The following is a 16,393-nucleotide window of genomic DNA, read 5'->3' as shown; positions in this document are numbered from 1 at the left end:
ATATGCGCAATAATGTTCATGTCCGTTGAGTTTGGTGGCCATCGGAAGTGTTTCAACTCAGAAGTGTTCCTGGGGCCACTCTGTAGCAATTCTGGACGTGGGCGGTGTCGCATTATCCTGCTGGATTTTCCCAAGTCTGTGGGAATGCGCAATGGACATGAAAAGCTGCAGGTGATCGGACAGGATGCTTACGTACGTGTCACGTGTTAGAGTAGTATGTAGACGTTTCATAGGTCCCAATCACTGCGCCTGCACGCGCCCCACACCATTTCAGAAACTCCACCAGCTTGAACAATCCTCTGCTGACATGCGTGGTCCATGGATTCATGAAGTTGTCTCCATTCCCGTACACGTCCATAATCTCGATACAATTTGAAACGAGACTCGTCCGACGAGGCAACATGTTTCCAGTCATCAACAGTCCAGTGACGGCGTTGATGGGCCCAGACGAGGCGTAAAGCTTTGTGTCATGTACCGCGCGGTGTAGCCGCGCGGTCTAAGGCGTCTTGTCACGGCCCGCGCGGTTCCCTACTTCGGAGGTTCGAGTCCACCCTCGGGCATGGGTGTGTGTGTGTTGCCCTTAGCGTAAGCTAGTTTAAGTTAGATTGAGTAGTGTGTAAGTTTAGCGACCGATGACCTCAGGAGTTTGGTCCCGTAAGACCTTACCACAAATTTCCATTTCCTTTGTGTCGTGCAGTCATTAAGGATACACGAGTGGGCCTTCGGCTCCGAAAGCCCAAATCGATGTTGTTTCATTGAATGGTCTGCACGCTGACACTTGTTGATGGCCCAGTATTGAAGTCTGCGGCAATTTGCGGAACGGTTTCACTTCTGTCATATTGAACGATTCTCTTCAGTCGTCGTTGGTCCCGTTCTTGCACGATCATTTTCCGGCCGCTGCGATTTCGGAAGTTTGATGTTTTACCGGATTCCTGATATTCAGGGAACACTCGTGAAATGGTCGTACGGTAAAATCCCCATTTCATCGCTACGTCAGAGGTGCTGTGTCACATCGCTCGTGCGCCGACTATAACAACACGTTCAGAGTCACTTAAATCTTGATAACGTGCCATTCTAGTAGCAGTAACTGATCTAACAACTGTGCCAGTCAATTATTGTCTTACATAGGCGTTGCCGACCGCAACGCCGTATTCTGCTGTAATATTTCTATATTTGAGTACGTATGTAGATGCCAGTTTCTTTGGCGTTTAAGTGTATGATGCCTAAGAATACTGATACGTGTTTTGTGAGAAAAATAAATCGTGAATCATCAACTAATTAAAGCAGAATATTGTTGCGCCGCAGAATAATTTCAGTGCACATGCCTAATTTTTGTGAAGTTCTACACGGCGAGCTCGGAGCCGAGGAGGTCAGCTAGGGGCAGGTGTCAACGTGGCGTACCGCCGATGTAGCGGAAAACAGGGCACAGGACGAGGATTGGCACACAACCTCCGAGCGAGGGAAACGAAAGGGCGAATGCCGGAATACAATCTAACAGGTCAGTGTGAAGTAACTAAAGCTCTAGAGCGCCACTGCAACAGGTAAACGTTGCAGGAAGGCTCGACGTCGGCAACCCAGAATAGCTATCGAACCACCGCAGCGATAGAATTAGCGCTGATGAGATCGAAAAACGAAGGCAGATTCATTCATGCAGCCAGAACCACCGCTTTACAGACGAGGGCTCGGCTCTTCAAATAACGGAACTTTCGGAACTCAAAGACACAAGCAGTCTGTGTAGCTAGAGCCACGGAGAGTGCCAGTCTATTGAGATTCGATGAGACCACGACAAGCTGATCGATGATGAGCTGCCTCATTCCCGGTTCCTGACTTCCATGCCGATATACGACCAGCCTGATGCAAATCGCAGCTGTGGGCTGCAGTTTCTGCTTACTGACACATAGAAGATGAGGAGAAGAGTGGTGTTCTGCCAGCGCTCCTTCCACTGAGGGACATTGTCGAGGATCTGCAAGATGTCATCCCCTGACCGTCCACGCTTGGCGTGTTTTGTGCAGCCGCTTGCCCAACTAGCGAACATCTGCTGCAGTTGTCGTCGACTCATGATGGGTGACCAGGGTTTAGTGTTCACGGCAACCGATATTCTGGACCACACAGTCGGCTATCCTCACCATACAGGGTGAAAAGTATTTAAACCGACAAACTCCGGGAGGTTTTAGTGGACATCAAAACAAATATTTGTCCCTAATGTCATTTTTTATGAGGAGTATTTAAACCGTTAGAGGAAGATTTCTCTGGCGACAAATTAATTAAACCAACAAAATAGTCCAGAAGGGACATATCTGGCGATCGAGCACGCCGTGGTGCAGGACCACCTCTGCCAATCCACGTTTCTGGGAACCGTCGGTCCCACACGACGACTGAAATGTGACGGCGCCCCGTCATGTTGGAACCACATGCGTTGTCTTGTAGGGATCTGGACGTTTTCCAGCAATTCTGGCAATGCTCTGGTGAGAAAATTGTAATAGTGTCGGCCATTTAATTGCCTAGGTAGCAGGTACGGCCCAGATAAACAGTCCCCAACAACACCGACACACACATTAACGAAGAACCGCACTTGATGAGCGTTAGCAACTGTGGCATGTGGGTTATCCTCACTCCAAACATGCGAATTGTGCATGCTGAAGACTCCATGACGCCCGAACGTTGCTTCATCGGTAAACGACACAGAGGATGGAAATGTAGGATGCATTTCATACTGTTCCAGGTGCCACTGCGAAAATTGTTCTCTGGGTGGATAATGAACTGGTTCCTTGTTATGGACACGCTGTAAGTGAAATTGACGTAACAATTGCTCTCGAAGGAATATTCTTACATTCGTCTGATTGCACGAGTGCTGATTGAAGGATCCCGCTCCACATGGTGCAAGACAGCTTCCTCAAATTGCCGCGTTCTTACGGTGCGACGGCGTCCCTGTCCAGGTAATTTGCTAAATGACCCGGTCTCACGCAAGCGTTGGTACACAGCAGCAAAGGTCGCATGACGCGGGACAAGGAGATTAGGATATTATTCTTGATAAACCCGCTGTGCAGCTCGTCCGTTGTGGTGCGCTACGTAGTACGCACAAACCATGTCAGTGTACTCACTCCAGGTGTATCGCTCCATTAGTAAACAGAGACAACGCACTACTACACTGGTGGACAGCAGTTGCCTACAACTGAAGAGCGTAATACGCCCTGTAACAACTAAAGATCGTAATACGGCCTCCACCGGTTTAAACACTCCTCATAGGAAAAAATGACGTTAGGTGAAAATATTTGTTTTGATGTCCCCTACAACCTCCTAGAGTTCGTCGGTTTAAATACTTTTCACCCTGTATAATCTAAGTCACTCATACATCACATAAAATGGTGCTAATTACATTAGCATTCTGCTTGCAATACATGATTAGACAGTGTGGTTCTGTCGGCTTTGCCGTTATAGTAACACAAATGTAGACGTCTGACGATAAGCATAACAGCCCGAAACCGCTCGTGGCGATAAAATAAAACTTATGAAAATTATTTGTTGCTGTGTGGGGTCCCACTCAAAGTCTTTAATTACAGAAAGGCCACGGTGTTCAGCCATATCCCACATGGACAAAAGTAACATTGTGTTTAAAAATGACTGAAACACTGCTTCCAAAAGGTCACCGCAGAACTTTTTAAATTTTAAATTCGGTTAGCTTAATGGGATATGGAAATGAGCGTCTGAACGGTACAGACACACAGTTTTTCAAACTCCTTTTATTTACTTTTTTGGCATGATGTTTGCGGGACTGAAATAGCCACAAATTAACTGAAAATTGCAGTGAGAAATTTCGCCGTATTTTGAAATTCGGGCATTTCGCCAGCAGATTTTTTTTTTGAAGGAATGTTGCAGTGCGATGTTCGGGAGCATCTACGAATGCCTAAAAAGAAAAAAAAGGTGGAAAGCTAAGGTAGGCGAAGTAGACGTCGCAGGTTAGAAGCGGTACTAGGCTGAAACACCAGCCGTAATGGCCAGGTGTGTGTGCCTGCGCGGTAGAGGCGGCGAGAAGCGCCTCTTTGCCACTCTCTGACCGCTCGTAGCGCCTTCCTGGACACTATTCGGCCGTTGCCTCGCAGGTGTTTGACCTTTGGGAAGTCCCGCGGGCGGCTGCGCCTATTCCCGTACACAGCTAATTGTTCAGGCCGCCTCACTGCGGCGCACTGCACGGCAATTAGTCGAAAGCGTGTAATTATTGAACGGCCGCGGGTAACGGCACACGCGAGGGACTCCTCCAGCCCCTCCGCTTTATCTTTCAACACCTTCCCGTCTCTCCGAGTCCTGCGTCATCTCTGCGAAAAATAAAAAGTGGTCGAAAATGTCTGCAATATCGGACGCAAGAGCAGAAACAGAGAACTCGAATATGGATTTTTGCGTTCTGCAAAGGTTTTTGTGCTGTTGGCCGAGAATTCCGCTTACGTAACACTCTTATAATAAAAATGGCTCTGAGCTCTATGGGACTGAACTTCTGAGGTCATCAGTCCCCTAGAACTTAGAACTATTTAAGCCTAACTAACCCAAGGACCTCAGACACATCCATGCCCGAGGCAGGATTCGAACCTGCGACATTATTGGTCACTCGGTTCCAGACTGTAGCGGCTAGAACCGGCCGGCACACTTTTATAGTTTTGTTGCTACCGAAATATGGTTTCAGCACTTCATGTGCTATCTTCAAGGCTTATTTGTTTATTTATTTCTCAAAAATAATGAACAAACAGAGTTTAGCAGGCACAGATTTTTTCTATTATTTCAAAAATTTATTTTTCGTAAAGAAACAAATATTTAATAGTGCAGCCATTTGATAATATACACATTTGGCAGATTCACAGATATTTGTTTGTAAATGATACACTGTATAACTAATAATATAATGGCTTTGTATCTCCTTTGAAATAATACCTGTTTATTTATAGAAACACAGCATCCTTACATATGAATTATTTCACTTGTTTTGATTAGTGTTTACAAAATGCGCTGTAGAACGAAAAGTGTATATATCTACGTAAACATGTTTACTAATACTGTGCTGAAGATGAGCCCCCAGAGCTCCATATGCATCATGCATTGAAATAAAATGACGATTGTGACAGAAGGCGGTTGTTCTTTATTTTGCGAAAGCAATAGAGTCACAGAAGAAAGACTGGCAGTAATGGATAAAGTTAAATGAAAAATATTTGTTATAGTCTACTTATATCTTCTTTACAGGTTATATGAATTTACGTTTGCAAAGAAGCGATTATTTGGTGTCAAATATTTCACTTTAGTTTACATGTTGTATAGAATTATGAAGCATTTCACTGATTTAAGTCTGTGGTAATAAATTTTGAAATAATACGGATATAAATTTGTCCACATACGTCGTATGACGATGTTACTTGGGTACGCTGGTAGTTCGAACTACCATACATTCTACATTTCGCACTCTGCAAACAAGGAAACGTTTCCTATTTTCAGTTCGTTTCAGACTGAAAGTTACTATAAATCCCGTTATTTGTCCTTGTGGTATTTTTTTATGTTACGCTTCCTTGTTTGTGATGTGTTTCTTCTGCTGTTGACATTTCTTGCTGTTACACGTGCTTCTGATATAATCTATCACCAAAGTGCAAGGTTAATGCCGCCATTTCACGTACTGGTATAGTTATGTGGTGAACATTTATTTTGTTTCCTGTTCGTTTGTGGCATGCAATTTCGACCTGTTGTTTGAGATGTTTATTGTGTGTGTGTGTGTGTGTGTGTGTGTGTGTGTGTGTGTGTGTGTGTGTGTGTGTATGAGAGAGAGAGAGAGAGAGAGAAGTAGAGTGCATGGTATAGAGGATTCTGCAAGGCACGACGCCAGCAAATGAATGGTTTGCCAAATTATGCAATACTCTGCAAAAAAAACGGTCGAAGATGCAGAATTAATTTTCTTTGTTGATGACCTAGTTTTGATCCCTAAGCTCAGTATCAAATCGTATTATAACACAGAAAACAAATAGTAAACACTCTGTACATTGCAAAACAGTGCGACAGTACAAAGATAACTCACGAAAATTGATACATACCACTAAGGAATACAATCCATCCATTGCGACAGCCACATGACTGTTCATTTTAGATAAACAGGTCATTGTAAAATAGTGCTGGCATGACCCTCATTCACTTAACTGAGACGTCGCAGTTTGGAAGGTATTAGGGGTCGTTAGCCGGAACTGCGCCATCGAGCAGCAACTTTATTTTACATATTTTCTTTTTTCTCTCTTTTTTCAGTTTTTATAAAATGATTAACCACACATGCGGTACCCAGAATTACAAATACATATTACAAGAGGATATTTTGTTACAATTTGTAGTGGCAGCATAAGATGTCAATACATCATCATCAGACTACATTATCGGCAATCCGACGAAACAAATTTTGAGCCCCTCAACGACGCTAGTAATACAAAAAGAAATTTTCAAAACACCAACAAACAGATCCAAGGTCAAAATTTTTGCAGACTACTTAGTATAATATGGCAGGATAAGAAACTCCAATAGAAGGACAAACTCCAACATAATTTAAAAGAACTTAAATATCTTCACGTAAAGATTTTTGTCTGTACTTGTAACACGCATTTTGTAATGCTTGTTACCGCACTAGCGGTTGATCATTTTATTCAGAAAACTGAAAAAAAACAGAGAAAAAAGAAAATATGTAAAATAATGTTGCTGCTAGACGACGCAGTTCCGACTAAGGCCCCCTCCCCCCACCCACCCCCCCAACCCCCACCCCCCTCCCCCACCTGTTCTGGACTTCCTAATGCATTCCTCACTGCGGTGTCTCAAGTACCTGAATGAAGTTCAGTGCTGCACTATTTTACAATTACTTGTTTATCTAAAACGAACAGTCGTGTGGCTCTCGCAGTGAACAGTATTACATAGTTTAATGGTATGTACCAATTTTCATGAGTTACCTTTGTGCTGTTGCACTATTTTGTAATGTACCGAGTACTTACTGTTTGTTTTCTGTTATGGGATGATCTGATAATGAGCTTATGACTCTAAACTAGTCACTAATTAAAACAACTGAAATTGCAAATTCGACGCTTTTTGCAATTTATTGCAAAATTTGGTAAAAAGTGACAATACATTATTTGATTTTTAGGGGGGTGGAGTATTACCTACAAGGTTATTGTATTGCGGTCTAATTGGACAGTGGGCTGTACTCATTTAATATTTTCTTTCCTTGGGCGGTTGATTTTTGCTTCTCTTCTATAGGTCTTTTTCGTAAAAGCCGTTGCTAATTTTAAGAACTGTTAAATAAGCTTCTCTGTTCGTTGGATGGCGACTCCATGCTGTTAGCTGATCAGAAAATATTGATTGGTAGCTGCACCCTGCAAACGATGATTTTTTCGAGCTGCTGTTTTCTCTAAAGCAGGGATAGTCAACCCTGTTCTTGTGTTCACCGTTGCCTTTGGATATAATTTAATGTCTTGAACAACGTTTCCGTTTTATCCTCTCCCCCTTCCCCCCCCCCCCCCCTTTCACTCACCATCGCTCTGATCTTGCCATCATGCACGAACGAAAATTCTACAAATTTCTGCGTCTTTAAGAGTGGCAAACAGATCGTTGGCCGTCTGGCCCACCAAGTTATACTTCTCAGTAATACGTCTTAGTAATATAGTATCGTCCGCAGTTTTCCTCCACTGTAAGGTACGAAAGAACATGTGGCGTGTGTAGAACTCATTTCTGCGGGTAAGTAATGTGTTCTCATCGCTAGCACGCAGACCCAGAAAGTGCACTGAACTGCCGAGTATCGCCGCAGAACGCTGACTCACTCAGTTCGGTTGGTTGTTTCCGCTCGGTTTCATTGTAAAAGTAGTTTTGAACGTTCAACATTTCTACCTCCGTTTTTCCTCGTATTAAGCGGCCCCTATAGACAGTCAATACTATTATGCAATATTTCGCATCGCGCAATAATAGTCTACGGATACGATTGAAGGCTGCGCAGAGTATTGTACAATACACGCACGGATCTATCGAAATGATATTTTTATTCCGCAAACTGACTGTACTGTATAGTCTCTGGCTAATGTATATGTTTGACAGCTCACTCCCGTATGCCAAACTGTTTATTTTTCGCAGTTTTGTGTGTTGTGTAAATTGAATTGTGGAAGTGGTTTCGAAATCCGCGGAAAGCACTTTCATTTTAGAATTATTGGAAATGTGTGGGAGCTTGCGAGCGTTATTTTTGTTGTGGTCTTCAGTCCGAAGACTAGTTAGATTCAGTTTTCCAGGCTAGTCTATGCTGCGCAAGCCTCTTGATCTTCGAATAATACAGCATGCAACCGTATTCGTTTCCTGGTTCCCCTCTACAATATTTACCCCTCCACCCTCATTTCATTGCAGTACTAAACTGATAATTTCTTGGTGTCTCACGATGCGTCCTATCAACTAATCCCTTCATTTAATCAAGTTACGTCACAAATTTCTTTTCTCTCCAATTGATTCATTACGTCCTCACTATTTACACGATCTTCCAACTAATCTTCAGCATTATTTGGCAGCACCGCATTTCGAAAGCTACTACTCTCTTCTCGTATGAACTGCTTATCGTCCATGTTTCACTTCCAGACGAATACCTTCAGAAAGGACTTCCTAAAACTTAAATCTGTGTTCGATGTTAACAAATTTCTCTTCTTCAGAAACGCTTTGCCTGCCATTTCCAGTCTACGTTTTACGTTCTCTGTACTTCGCCCATCATTTGTCTTACTGCACAAATAGAAATACTCATCTGCTACTTTTAATGTCTCGTTTCGTATTGAGATTCCTCCAGCATCGACTGATTTAATTTACAGCCTTGTGTTCCGTAAAATTAAGAGTACAGCAGATATTGAAGAAGACTGATCAGTACGTTCTGTTGTGGAAATACAGCGAAATGTATCCGGAAATAGATAAGCTACAACTAGTAAAGAAGTTAACTTCATTGCAGCGTAACTGAGGCGTTGACGCCGGGATGGGAGTAAGTCATGAAGCCTAGATTTAACTGAAGAAGCAAAAAACAGTTTTGACAGTAGGAAAAAAGAAGTTGTATTTTCAAAATGGTTACAAAAACTCCAAATTAACCTTCCGAATAAGTTTAAAGCAAACTGTCACATTTGTATAAGAAATATAATTATGGTGTACAAAGATTGCCGTAAAATGCATGATATTTGATGTCCATGTAGTTCAACATCGCCAGGAGGTTTTTCTTTAAGCACCGCTAATGATGGGCCTTCGTCCAACTGTGGTAGAGAACGAACTGCAGATGTTCTGTTCCATTCCACTGAACGAATCTTTCATTTCTATATGGGCAGCTCATCCCTCACAACTAAAATCGTAGAAGTAGAACTGCTCTTCGCTGGCGCTGTATGCAATAATGTATCGCCTACCGAGACGAAACTACAGAATTCGTTCTCCGTCATCTTCACAACACAGAATGGTTGTACATTCTTTGCCTCTGTAATCTTACAATTTTATTTGTCAGCAGTCTGATTGAGGAACCTTCTGTCTCTCCTCTATTACGTCGAAATAGCGGCCGCAACGCATGTACGAATGCCACGACACTAGAAATTTCAAACTGATATTATTAACTATACTGTTTACAGATCTGTAGATTAACGCCATTAAAGCCACCCGATTGTTATTTTAGCAGGGCTAGATGTTACGCCACACACTCAGTCAGTCACAGATATCTGGCTTCTGCTAAAAGCAGGATCATCGATTGAATTTATCTGTAGTATGTTGATTAAACCAAACAGATAATTACCTCGGCTTATCCCATTTTCGTTCCAAAACTATGGGTGCAGCTCCCACACGTCATTCTCTTCAAAACTACGGCAGTTACAAGTAGTCTGCTCAGAGGAAGTATACAAATCAGTTTGGTCGTAATAAAACACAAAACCAGGCGTTGCCACTGAAAGTAATCAATTAGCTTTCATTGCAGACGGAAAATACGACTTACCAGTTTGTGTGGAACAGGTTTCCGAGGTATACCGTCGTAGTGACAACCCCCAGTAAAGTTACCACCGAATCAATAGCACATTAATGAACGGTTGGCATCAGAATAAAAACCGGTAACTCGGTATCTTATTGACTTGTTACCACATCCATGCCAGCTCACGTGATGTCATTACAAGCACCATTCTTCGTCGTTTGTAAGAAGGCAACCGTTTACAGCTTTCGCATTCTGCTGCTTCTATGCCACTGGCGGCATCTCTTACTACGTTCTCGACAGAAATTCTGAAAAATGTTGTGTTTTGACTTACTACCATTCCCACGTCAATACTTCAATGATGTGAAGTGCAACGAACAGCGGAAGTGGAGCTGACGAGCTATGGGAGCAAACTTTGATGCCTTGGACTTTCTGCAAGGGCTAGTGGTGGCTTCTAACTTAAATATATCAATAGTTTCAATATCAAATATCTATATGGACCATTTCTTGCCTTCATGTTTTGTTATACAGGGTGATTCAAAAAGAATACCACAACTTTAAAAATGTGTATTTAATGAAAGAAACATAATATAACCTTCTGTTATACATCATTACAAAGAGTATTTAAAAAGGTTGTTTTTCACTCAAAAACAAGTTGAGAGATGTTCAATATGGCCCCCTCCAGACACTCGAGCAATATCAACCCGATACTCCAACTCTTTCCACACTCTCTGTAGCATCTCAGGCGTAACAGTTTGGATAGCTGCTGTTATTTCTCGTTTCAAATCATCAATGGTGGCTGCGAGAGGTGGCCGAAACACCATATCCTTAACATACCCCCATAAGAAAACATCGCAGGGGGTAAGATCAGGGCTTCTTGGAGGCCAGTGATGAAGTGCTCTGTCACGGGCTGCCTGGCGGCCGATCCATCGCCTCGGGTAGTTGACGTTCAGGTAGTTACGGAGAGATAAGTGCCAATGTGGTGGCGCTCCATCCTGCTGAAATATGAATTGTAGTGCTTCTTGTTCGAGCTGAGGGAACAGCCAATTCTCTAACATCTCCAGATTCTGTAGTCCAGTTACAGTAGCACCTTCGAAGAAAAAGGGACCAAAAACTTTATTGGCTGAAATGGCACAGAAAACGTTCACCTTAGGCGTCACGTTCATACTGAGTTGTTTCCCGCGGATTCTCAGTGCCCCATATACAGACATTGTGACGGTTGACTTTCCCGTTAGTGTGGAAAGTTGCTTCATCACTAAACACAATCTTTGAAACGAAAGATTCATCTGTTTCCATTTGAGCAAGGATAAAATCACAGAAATCCATTCTTTTAATCTTATCAGGAGGTTTAACACCATACTTCGTTCGAAATGCACGCTGAACAACTGTCGTCGATTCACTTCTGCCTTACTCAATAACACAAAAAGCTTTCTGTTGAGCGGTCGCCATCTTAGCATCAACTGATGCTGACGCCTAGTCAACAGCGCCTCAAGCGAACAAATGTACAACTAAATAAAACTTTATAGCTTCCTTAATTCGCCGACAGATAGTGCTTAGCTCTGCCTTTTGTCGTTGCAGAGTTTTAAATTCCTAAAGTTGTGGTATTCTTTTTGAATCACCCTGTATAATTGCTGAGCAAGTTTCCGTCACCATTAGGCTTACTGACTGTGGTACTATCGCACGTATGGATTTTAGGTTTTCCAATGAATTTCCTGGGGCCAAATTACGTAAGGTAATTAACAGGCTCTGAACTGTAGGAACAGCCCCTTGTTAATGAGTGTCTTTTCATTAACTGTAGCAGCAACAATTCGCAGAAGTATATGAGACGCGCGAGCGACCATCCTCGGAAAGTTCCGATAGTCAGTTGGCTTGCTTGTACTCGAGTCACTTGTCTTCTTAAACCACTACTTCAACCACCTATTCTTTCCTTTCCGCGAGCGCAAAGCTAGCCTAGGGGCAAAATAGTAGCTGGCGTGCACCTCCGCCATTTCCCACCACAGACATTTTACATGAAGTTTGCGCACGATCGCCTCAGTGTCTGGAGCCAACCGTCGACACAGTGTCCATTATTATTGCCCAGTACCACTGACAATCTAGGTGAGAATATATCTGAACAGACTCTACAATGCGTGCAGCTGGTTACATACCTTGCATTAAGAGCATTCATTAAATAAAAAAAAGAGACCTTCGACTCAATAATGTTAAACTGTTGAAACTACGTTTCAAACTCGAAAGTTGACAACTTCACTGCTAATGTAATGAGGCTGACATCAGGCACTACGTGCTTGCAGATGACTGAAAAAAAATTCTTTCCACACTTAATAACAGGGAAGAATACTGCAGCAACTGCAAACAGTCGCGCTTTGCGCCACAGCGTCCTGAAATAGTGACTAGCTTTCGCTTTACTACCCTGAATTATGTATTTGCGTCTGATGTCCTTGCCTTGTCCCATATGTGCGAGATAGGGCACCACTACCTTTAATACAGCTACGCCCTCATTGCATGACTTAACGACACAAGAACAATAGTAAATATTTATCATTTATTTAAAAAAAGGTTAAATGTTGTGGGATATGATTTGTCTAAAAGTGAGAAATAAAACATATTAGAAAAAAACCTGACCTGCTTTCCAATATTGTTCGAAATCATGAACAGCACATGAGTTCCTTCAACTACTTCTATAATCTTATAATCTATTTTATTTCTTATTTTTAGACATATTATTTCGCAAAATATTTGACCGTTTTTTTTTTCATTTCAAAAAGCATGAAATATCATGTATTTAAATACTGATAGGTATTCTATAACTATTAAGAGTGTAGAGATGAAGAGAAAGCACAGAAGTTTTAGTTTATGCTGTAATTTGATATTTATTTTGTTTTGTCACATGAAAGAAAGAATTCTATAATTCGTACACCACCACAACGTTGTATGTGCGAATAGATAGGCCTTGCAGAGATGAACTTTTCGACGCTTCATTTACATTGTTCGTAAAATATTACTGATTACATTTTTCTTATTATCTTCATTACTTCCAAACAATGAAACATTTTTTTCTCAAAACTAGACCTCACTCTGATCATTGTGATACGCTATTTGTCTATTTCTCACTCCCTGTTTGGCTATGAAAACTCGTCCAGAAATTTTTCTTCAAAACGCTAGATAAATTTTTCATAGTTACCATGGTTACCTTTAAGCAATTAAACCTTGTTATGCAAAAATAGACCTCACGCTCATACATTTTATGCCTCATTTGTCCATCTCCGGCTCTTCGTTTGGCTCTGAGAGTTCAGATATAATCCATTGCGTAATTTATAAGCAGCTTTGTTTTCACACTGATCAAACATTTGACCAACAGATCAGCATATGTTATACGTATGTTTATTATACGAAGTAGGAATTAGCATAAGGCCAGGTGGCCACAACGTTACAATAACTCAACAAAAATTACTTGTAGGAAATATCCATATTTAAAAAAAAGGGGGCAGCGCGAAGGAACGGTGTAAGTTCAAAACAAACCGCGAGACAGGAGATGCCAGAAACCCAGGAATGCGACGATGTACATGGATTCCTCCCTCTCTAACACTATATCGACCTCGTCTTTCACAAGTTGTCATGTATGGGATGCCTTGTACATTGATTAAAGAAATTAGAAAATTCGATTGAATATAGATAGTATCTACTATAAAAAATAAACGTTTAATAAAATGCCAAAACCAATTGCCTAACCTTTGTAGATGGTACGGCCCTACGAGCCGAGACCTGGGTAGAGGACAGAGAACAGGCTCGCGAACTACAAAAACAAGCAGAAAAAATTTGTCCTAAAATCTCCTTCTAAAAGATCAAAATAATATCAAATATAAAAAACAGGGAAAAAAAGAGAAATCTACATGTACATATTCATGAATACTCTGCAATTCACACTTAAGTGCTCGGCAGAGGATTCACCGAACCGCCATGGTCAAAGAATTGAAATATTTTGGAGAATGGACCAGCTGGAATGCTCTAGAAAAAGAGCCAGTGCAATCTAGAAAAAAATAAATGGCTTTCCAAGTCACTGAAAACACATGTTAGAAAAAGTTTGTCTCACGGAATGCAAAAATAAGACATAGTAACATGGCAATCATACATCAAATTCTCTGTGCAGCCAAAACACTGTCCATCACACCATGGCCCAACTGAAAGGCTGCAGATCAAAGAAAGGAAGACATTCAGAAATGTCCTAGGCCCCAGATTCCACAACGAGGAACTAATCCACGTCATAAAAGAAATCCTTTATCAAACAGCCACAAAAACTATCAGACACAATGAGGAAAATAATTTAATTTTATGGATACATCCTCAGAATGAACTCAAATTACTAAATATAACCCAAGCCAATTTGGTCAAGGAAACGGAGAAGAACTCAGAAGAAGCCCAAAATCACAGACAATATGACCACAGTTAAAACTGCAAACCAAATAATCTAAGAAAAGGAAGAGAAATTGCAAGCCCAAACAAAGCTGAACAAACAAGCCAAATCTCTTAAAAAGAAGAGAAGCAAGGTCAGCAAGAATGGAACAATACTACACTAAAACAAAAGCACAGAATATTAAAAAGTTACTGATCTAACTTGCATATGGCGGGGAACCCACATTGGCTAATCATTGGTTTACGGCGTAGTGGCGTAGAAACCGTCAGTTCGCTGTCCGAGCACTATTGTTGCCTGTTATATTTTTGCTACGGACGAAAGAAACGTATGCATCTCACATTCAAAAGTCTGCAAACACGTGGTAGATTCATTATGTTGAATGGTGAAGTTATCGACCTTACATTACTGCAACAATTTAATGTCATTAAATCTCAACGATTCTCTTTTTTCTTAATCATTTTACTTGCCATGTATATATAACCGAAATAGCTGTACGTATTCTAACATTCATGGTGGTGTCTGATTGTTCTATATCGTGTCTCCCTACCACTTTTGCGCAACGACGCTCTGAGCGTGTTTTTTTGGGAAATGACTAGTTTGAACCTGGAACCTATTGCTGGTAAGGAGACGCCAGACCACACATGACATGTAGAATTCAGAAGAGTTCAGTGAGACTAGCGATGATATAACCAAATACTAAATGATCTCAGCGTCAGCTCCACTGCACTCCCTGTAAAAGAATCTTAATACTAACTAAATATAGTGGAATGGGTTCAAGGCTTTCCTATTTTTAGTTAGCTGGTAAAATAACGTCGAAAAAGCAGTTAAGTTTACCATTGGAAATTTTATTCTACTCACAAAACATCATTTATTAATTGCACTATTGATAAAAGGAAATGTTTTAATACAGGATGGTAAAAATCAACTGCGTTCAACAAAAATGTGAACGAATATTCCCTGAATGGGTTTCCAAGTTCTACAATCGATCGAAGGATGACCTATGCCATATCACATCTATAATCTAGGTTTAATTTAAGTTTCACAAAAGAGAAAACTATCAAAATGGTCTACAGTGGCCCTCAATTATCTTTAATTACTTGTGGCTGATGTGGCTTCTCAATAACAATATAAAAGAAAAATCATCGCGTTTCAGATCTGTTCTTCAAGTGGCAAATGTGAACACCATGAGTTTTAATTAACGATCGACACTAGTATTACGCAAAAAAGGGGTGTAACAGATGAGTCTTCTGCAGTTCTGAGTGAAGCCTTATGCGCTCAAAAATGCGGCATCGCGTGCGTTCATTACCTTGTCGGTGTTTAGGCAGCGTCAGGGCGACAGCGGCCGTCGCACCAGCCATCCAGCTCGCCGTCTCGGAATTAACTCTCCTCTAACTTCTCCTTACTACAATTTACCGAAGTTGGTTTAAAAAAACTATCTGGCTGGGTTTTCATCTGACCAATCAGGGTCTCAATGTTAACCTTAAGCTCCGTCTACAAAAATTCTGTCTATCCAATGAGAAACGTTATACTTTTCGTGGTGGGGCAATGTTTTTAAAGTTTGCAACGTAACAGAGACGCTAAAAAGTCTCACGCTAAAACCTGCATCTGGTGTGGTCCTTTTAGCGTTATCGTAAGATCTATACTGTTCTTCTGGAGGGCTCTATCTTTTAACATGGGCTGGGGGGTGGTCCTTGACGTACCTGAGAAGCGAAAAAGTCTCACGCTAAAACTTGCGGGTGGTAGTGGCCCTTTTTGTGTTATCGTAAGATCTATACTGTTTTTCTGGAGGGCTCTAGCTTTTAACATGGGCTGGGGGGTGGTCCTTGACGTACCTGAGACGCGAAAAAGTCTCACGCTAAAACGTGCGGGTGGTGAGCCCTAGTGGTTAGCTGGCGACGTGAGTGTCCAGTCCCTCCCTTATCGTAGGGCCTTCTAGCTTAACACGGTTCTGCTCTCGGCTTCTGTTCTCGTTTCTCCCTTCGGAACTGCGTCGGTCTCTCGGTGGGAAGGTACGACATGCATTTAGGTAT

Source organism: Schistocerca gregaria, chromosome 10, assembly GCF_023897955.1.
Source record: "Schistocerca gregaria isolate iqSchGreg1 chromosome 10, iqSchGreg1.2, whole genome shotgun sequence".
NCBI lineage: Eukaryota > Metazoa > Arthropoda > Insecta > Orthoptera > Acrididae > Schistocerca > Schistocerca gregaria.
The sequence above is the reverse complement of the archived record's forward strand: the minus strand, read 5'-3'. Positions refer to the sequence as shown.